Source organism: Octopus bimaculoides, chromosome 12 (genome assembly GCF_046866305.1).
Source record: "Octopus bimaculoides isolate indiv1 chromosome 12, ASM4686630v1, whole genome shotgun sequence".
NCBI classification, from domain to species: Eukaryota; Metazoa; Mollusca; class Cephalopoda; order Octopoda; family Octopodidae; genus Octopus; species Octopus bimaculoides.
Genome location: NC_142939.1, coordinates 6,019,818 through 6,028,395, shown reverse-complemented (window position 1 = coordinate 6,028,395; position 8,578 = coordinate 6,019,818). Strand labels below are relative to the sequence as shown.

General features: G+C 33.1%; 1 long non-coding RNA gene across 4 annotated transcripts in view; it reads left to right on the top strand.

Annotated features, from left to right (window-relative positions):
- The first annotated feature begins 2,595 nt into the window (after nucleotides 1-2,595).
- The window catches only part of LOC106868247 (uncharacterized), a 33,859-nt gene continuing 27,876 nt past the window's right edge, over nucleotides 2,596-8,578 (top strand). For 2 of the 4 annotated variants that reach the window (XR_016243793.1, XR_001409251.3), the window contains exon 1: nucleotides 2,597-2,768. This is a non-coding gene — a long non-coding RNA (uncharacterized LOC106868247). Of the gene's footprint in view, nucleotides 2,769-2,810; nucleotides 2,908-8,578 lie in introns of those variants that run through there. The other 2 variants (XR_001409250.3, XR_016243792.1) reach the window with 2 other exon arrangements.

The following is an 8,578-nucleotide window of genomic DNA, read 5'->3' as shown; positions in this document are numbered from 1 at the left end:
TTTAAGTGTTGCTATGATTAGATTTAAGAGAGAAGTTAGTGTGCTATTTCTTTCTTAATTACAGTAAATATAATTTTTTCCTTTATTCTTTTCATAAATTGATACTCGGTATCATTCACCTTACCTATGGGATTCCTCGTATTTACGCCTGTGTCCGTTTGTAGTTTGGCGCATTGATGAGTGTGCTATCAACATAACACAATATTTTCTGCGTATCAATGGTCTATTTATGAATTCTTTCAATGAAACACTTCTTTTTCTGTTTGTCTCTATTGCTTTCCTAATTCCTCTTCTCGATGATGAGATGAGAATTTATTGTTAAGATTTATAGGATAGCACACAGAAGAAATAGACGGTTGCAAGTAAAGTAATGGAGATAAAGAAAACACTGGAATAACATCAAACTGTTCTGACAGTGAAGCTAATAAATTGTGACTCATAAAGTTTCTTATATACATTATTGTTAAATAGCATACGCAAAGTCTTGTCTTCATGCAGATTGCTTCACACTCCGTGTGTGTATCTACATTAGCATTTCTATGTAGGCGTTTTCATACATGTATATATATATATATATATAACAAAAAAACACACACTTATGTATGTATATGGCTGCATACATGTATTTGTATGCATATATGCATGTGCCTGCATATATATATATATATATATATATATATATATATATATATATATATATATATATATATATATATATGGCTGTGTGTGTGAGAGTGCGTGTGTATATAGACATGTATACTCATATATTCTCTCAGAGATATGGACTTATATGCATGTCTATATGTATGTTTCTGATTGTGTGTTTTTGTGCTTTATATGTGGGTACGTGTCGGCGACGGCTGAGAAATCAGACTCTGTTGCATAGACAGGAACTAATAAAGAAATTCTTTGACATAGGTTCCAACATTACTCCAGCTCACAAGAAACGAACGTTGACACAATATGGGGGCGGAAATTTCACTTAAAATATAAATAAGTTATATTGGAGAAGTGTCTGAAACATTTAGAAATCATCTTAGTCTTCTTCCAAATGTATCATTACTGTAGTGAGAATGCCTCTCACGAAATTGTTCCCCTACAGATTGATGCCCCACGATCAATTTAAGTTTCTAATGTTGCAATTTTGAAAATCCGAAACCAAACGAAAAGATAATGGTCAGCAGAACTTGGGAAATATATTTGTCAAATCATTCTTACTGGCAATTAAAATCCCGTTTTTCGTACCTGCGAATACAGAATATAACCTGCAGATTTTAAGCAAGTGTATCTTTTAAACTATATCCAAACATGATATCGTTACTAATATAGAAATGTATTCACTCTAATTCAGTAAAGATTGTCTCAAATCTCTTCTTTGTAGACCTTTGGTTGTTACAGAAAGTATTTTTCTTGAAGTTTGTGCCTGTCATGGGACTGGTAGATATAATCTTTTACTCAAGATAAATCCGGGGAAAATATCGTTAGAGACCTCATTCTCTGAGTGCAATGATGCACGCTGCCATGAATGCGCCAGGTTCTGTGCAATTCATGTATTGAGAGTTGTAAAGGCTATTCATGAATATACGAATGAACAAATAGAATATATATAAAAAAAAATGTTTTCCTTCCTGTAACGCGCATTAAAAGGCAATATATTTTCCGCCGATACATTTAATGTATACTTTTCAGATATGATATGATAAATATTACAAATCTAAACTGAAATGTTGTTCGGTCTTATTATGATAAGAGAGCCTTCAACCTTCGCAAATGGACATGAACAAACAATGTTTATATTTATTTTGCGTTTCACAATGCTAGAGATAACGCCATCATAGCGTAGAGTTCTTAAAATGTATAAGATTTTTCAGACATATTTTTGGATGATTACGAATGTTTTTTTATTTTCTAGACGTTAATGCAAATGCATCAAGGAATTTGTGCATCTCCACCTAAAATGGAAAGAACACTGCATTATTAAAATTACATTCATGAGACCTTGAAGTATTTCAGCATTTCTGTTACCTAATATTCATCTTCAGACGTAACCGTATCCAATAAAATTTGAAATCTAACTCGTTTTTAACATCCAACTTTTCAGAAAACTTCACGAGATCGAAACGGTACGAACTCGATTTACTTCAACTCTTCTTTAGGCACAAAGACTGTGCCTATAGCTAAGAAGACTGTTAATTTGGAACTTTACAAACAAACGATGAGAAATATTCTTTTCTTATAGATACAAAACATGGCTCCGAATAGTGAAACTATTGACTGTATTGGAACGAAATTTTTACATCACAAGCTCCGATGGATCGGAGAGTTTGCAAGATGACCGCAGAAGTTTACGATTTGTAAGAACGAATTCGTGTTCTATAAGAAATCAGGTGAAGACACGGTGAACAAATGAGCATATATATATATATATATATATATATATATATATATATATATATATATATATATTTGTCATATATATATATATATATATGGATGTGTGTGTATGTGTGTTTGTGTGTGTGTGTGTGTGTGTGTGGTTGTAGGTGTGTGTGTGTGTGTGTTTGTAGGTGTGTGTGAACATGGGTCTAAGAAAGAACAAACGTGGCTGAAAGACTATGACGTAGCTACTGCAATGCATTCAAGCTGTGTTCTGGAACGTATTACAAATTTTCTCAATTTAATCATTGGTTGGTTATCACTACGTCATAAATGAAGACGGCTTCATAAGTCATAAACGCGCCGTATTATGTGCTAAGTGATTTGGAAAAGTAAGTTTATAGTGTTTCTTAAATTTTAAGACAGAAGCAAAAATTTTCTATTTGACCTTTTCAGTAATCCTTTAATTTCTCATGTCCATATAATATATTGTTTATGTATCTATAGGTTTTGAAGTTTCTCCAGGTCTCAGTGAGTAGATTAATGCATAGGCTATATATTCCTGTACACACACACACACACACACACACACACACACACACACACACCCATACACATAATATATATATATATATATATATATATATATATATATATATATATATATATATATATATATATATATATATATATATGTATATATATATATATATATACATATATATATACATATATATACATATGTATGTACAATTTATGTATGTTCATGCATACATGTATATATCAATATGCTTGTCTGTATCATTCCCTGTATATATGTTATTTATATGCATCATTTACTTAGAAGCATGTGTATGTGTGGGTGTGTACGGGTGCGTGAATGTGTCTATGTGTGTACATGTATAAATATATATCTATATATTTGCAGAAGTATAGTTGTATGCTTACACACGTATATGATGCAAATTTGTTAGAGAGTGCGATAGAGATATAAGAAACAGTATTTTATTAACACACAATATACATCAATGCAAAACGCTCATAGATAACATTATTTGAAAACATTCAGTAGAACTGGTTGCCAATAGGTGCCATTGAGAGGTGTAGCTTACTGGAAGCAATTATATCACTGTGTAGCTGCCAAATATTTTATTGTTTTGCAATACATGTCTTTAAAGTTTAGCGCGAGAGACTATTAGTGACTCACAGCAGAATTCAAACTCGGTGGAATTACATTTATAGTCACACATTGTATATATTTGTGTTAAATGACTTTATTCCACCATGTCCAGAGAGGAAACGTTGCTCGTTCGACTCTGAATTTCATCAGTGTACAGTAATATTGGTACCACTAATTCTACGATCTCAAATGTCTGGTGTATTTTCATCTGTCTGACACTTAATGTTAGCATCTCTATTATCGAGAATTTGGTCTGTGTCATAAAAGACGTCAGTATCTATAAATGGTTTCTAATTATGGTTCGAGATGTCCATTTACAAAGGAGAGTTGTCGGGCAGTGAGATGGCAGAATTGTTTGTATGCCGGAAAATATGCTTCGCGGCATTTTGTCCGTGATTATACGCTTTGAGTTCAAACTCCGTCGAGATAGATTTTGCATGTACTTCTTCTTTTCGGTGTTGATGAAATAAGAACCAGTCAAGTACAGGAGGTCAATGAAATCGACTGGGTCTTCCACTAGGATTTCAGGCCTTGTAACTCTAGTAGAAAGGATTAGGGAAGAGAATTAGCCGATTAACTACGTTCCGTTTCTTGATTAAATGAAACGAACAAAATTATGCTTACTTAGGATAATTTGATTAGAGTAGAAAAAGGCAGAGCAATGATCACATTTGAATATGACTGACATTGCTTTTCACATGTCTGTCCAACATCAGGAATTTTGCAGTCATAATTCACTAAGATTTAATATTCACAAATTAACCGAGTGTCTTTTTGTAAATGCAAAATAAATTATTTGTGGTCATGGAATGAATCGGAATACTGCGTCTCATAATGTATACCAGCAATATACTGTATGATGCATCAATTCAGCCGCCTTTATACTACCCCATGCAAATTTGTTTCCTTTTACTAAGCTGATAAATCAATATTTTTGATGAAATCAGCAACTGCACATCTCTGTATCAAAGTCTCTGTTGTTCGTGTGCGTGTGTGATAACATCTGATCTTCCTTTGTACTAACATATACTGTGTTTATTTTATTCTTTTGCTATATATAACTAATTAATAACAAGGTTTTCAGCCTATTCGTCTGTCTGTTACACTAACCAAGAAGTGGATCCTTAATATATTCATTAAATTTTTACTACTGGTTTGTCAAATACAATTTTCATTCATTCAACTGGCAGGCTATGCATGATTTCTCTTATGCTATAACATCAATACCAAAACTAAAGGAACTGCAAAGGATCAACCAATCAATAAACTTCAGAGGGAGGTTTGATTTCCACATTGACAGGTATTACTTATTGATGCAGCACTAACATCCATGATTAGAGACGCATGGAAAAGATTAATGCAAACTTGAATTGCAAGGATTATACACATGCAATGTAGCATAGATCAGCCATAGAAAGAATGGCAAGTCAACTGTTAGGCTAACGTGTTTTCACAGTCTGACGAAATAATATGGAAATGGTGCAATAGGAATAATGTAAACCATTAATTTCTTTCAATTTTGTTTCTTTTTTTTTTTACGTTTTCCCAACAGTACTGTATATTGTAGATACTGCCCTGACCGACTGATGCACATATGTGTACTTATATTTGTAATATTTAAGTCTCTGTAATGACGACACAGACACATATATACACACACCATAATATATGTGCATATACGAATACATACATCTATACATACATACATGTACGTGTCTGCATATGTACATATATATATATATATATATATATATATATATATATATATATATATACATATACACACACACACACACACACACACACACACACACACATATATATATATATATATACATATATATATATATATATATATATATATATATAAATACATACATACATACATACATACATACATACATACATACATACATACGTGTCTCATGTCCAGTAGTTTTCCAGCATGACGGATATCAACCCGGAATTTCTAAGAGCCTGTTGTATTGCCAGGTATAGCCTACACTCCGTCCATCAGTACTTTCCATAAGTTTTGTTTTTAGTCATGGTCAAAATACGGTCCGTGATAATTACTGATATTCAACACGTATCTAGGACTATGCTTGGTATAATGTCCCATTTTTTAAAGATAGTGGTCAGGAGAGATTTGGTAGGGACTTCTGGCATTCAGCGCAATTAAGTAGAAGCTCATTTGGAAGTTTGGACTGTTATGGGACAGCGCATATAAAAGATGGTGAAACAATTGCATGCAATATCAACGAGAGACCGAAACATTCGTATCCATAGACGGACATATTAAACACTAATATATTGATTATTCAACGAAGTATATTTTACAACGACATAGGCATCAATGAACAGTAATTGAATAATTCATATTCTACTATTTCCAAATATTTCAATTGAAAGTCTGTGTGGGTCAAAAGAGTCATTGCTGGATGATCACTTTGATTTCAACCTTACTTTCTAAAACTGCGGAATGGTAGCAATAGAAACGAAATCATACGAATATGAATGTAGATTTTGTTCTTGATGTCGGTGAAAGAAAGTAATTTTTCGATTTGTTTCCGAATAAGCGGTGGCTACAATGCCTTCAAGGAAAGATTCTCTATCTTTGGTTTATCATGGGCTTGGTGATGCATAATTAGAAGTTGCCTTTTAGAGAGATGCACAATTTAATACACATCCTTCTCAATTGTGCATTTAGCGTAGTACGTTCTCTAAGAAATAATTAGGCGCCATTCCCTTAGCAGATTAATGTTATCACGACTTTACGATATATTGAGATTCCATATCAATATCTCTTGTCTCTTATCTAATCTCCAACCAAAAATCTTATCACTCAGTAGCAGACAAAACTCTTATCAAACTCTTTTGCTCAGCAGAGAAACCTCACCCATTAGTTTTACTCCATCTCTGCCAAAGAAACAACAAAACAAGTCTCCAGACATCGTCCTACCAGACACAGTTCCAAGCTACACGCACTATATGAATACCTATTTCATACACATACGTAGACAACCTCTTTCATCAGATTGCTGGTCCCTCCGTTATCTTTAAACATTGCGCGAAAGAACTGGCCGCCTCTATCACTGAAAAGCACCACCGATAACTTTCAATATAATCATGTATCTCTGCCTTTGTAATCTCACTAAAATTTATTTCAATACAAAAAAGTTCAGATCAGAAGGTTCTGTTATTTATAATTATATTGTACTGTGAATCATCAGTAATAATCTACGCGGACATTTCGAAATGAACGTCTCACTTAATGACAGCTGTTATTTTGTTCCTAACTTCAGAACTGCAGGGCATATATCCACCCAAACTATCATTCTTTTCAGTGGGTTCTTGTAAAAAAATAATGAGAATGATTTCTTATTGCAATAGAAGCCAGTAAAACATTACCGTCTGCATATGAATAGCTGTACCTGATGTGCAAACGTCTCTGCCAAATCTATCCCAAATTTCCGACTCGTCAGTCACTGCCGCAGTGTCCCACATCAGCCAAGTGTCTAGCTGGGTGTCATCTTAACTCTGATATTTCCGATCTATTAATGTTTTCCTTCGAGGAGCATCTTGTGCCTTCTATGATATTCACTGTCTGATATACCCTGTCGAAGGAGCTCAAAAATTCAACTCGGAAGAATTCATCATTGCCAATATTTCTATGAGATCCTCAGTTTCCAAATGTTTTCGGGGAGCTTTATCGATGTCGATTTACGGGTGTTACTGGTTCGGTGGACGCAAGTGGACAAAAGTGTTTCATACTTAATCAATAAAATATTAATAAAATACTATCAGTTACACATAAATAATTCCGTTTCTTGGAGCACTTCGTATTTTGAAGACTGGCAAGATATAGCCTCTATTATTAGTTCATAATCTCGTTTGATAAGTTACACCATAGGCTATGAACTTAGAAATAACAAATACTAAGTCACATCAAGACAAATATAAGTATGTACGTTAACATACACCCATGTGTACACACAAATAGACACATACACAGATACTTACTGAGGCATACAAACATATAAATACAGGGAGAGATTGACTTTCAGAGAATTTTATCTAAATGGAGTTTCTCGCTCGGATTGTGACATACAGATTATTGTGCGAAATGTATCAAAACTTTAATCTGAGTAAATAGATCAACAGTAGAATCGTATATACTTCAATATTCAGGCTGTTCCTCAATTTCTTCAAATGTTAATCTCTACTCAGAAGTTTGCAGTTATCATTTAACAATCGGAATCTTATCTATTTATGTGAGATTGACATCAGTTCACTTATGGAAATATTCACATCTAAATTCATCTTTCAATTATTATGAAATGCTAATATTTCAATCATTCTTATAATAATTAGTTGCTAACTTTCTCAGTCGAATTCTCACAGAGTCTCACAAACATTGCTATGGATACAGCAATAATGGTGCTCTGTTTTGTTATCTTTTCAACTCAGAAATATTCTGAAGATAAAACTCTTTCAAAATGGAAGTGTGTATGCAAATGATGATGTGATAACAATTTTTAATTTTCTATTGTACTCCTTTATACGCGCGCACGTACACACACAGACACGTACACGCACACACACACACACACACAAACACACACACACACACACACACACACACACACACACACACACACACATACACACAGACACATACAAAGACACACACAGAGACACAGAAACACAGAGACACACATACACACAAACACATACACGCACACACTCATCTGCACACACTCATCTGCACACCCACATATTTATGCATACATATATGTATATATACATACACACACACACACACACACACACACACACACACACACATATATATATGTATATGCATACTTATATATATATATATATATATATGCATGAACATAATATATATATATATATGTATATATATATATGTATATATATATATATGCGTATATATCAATATACATACTAACATATATGTATGTAAATTTGTATGTATATATATATATATATATATATATA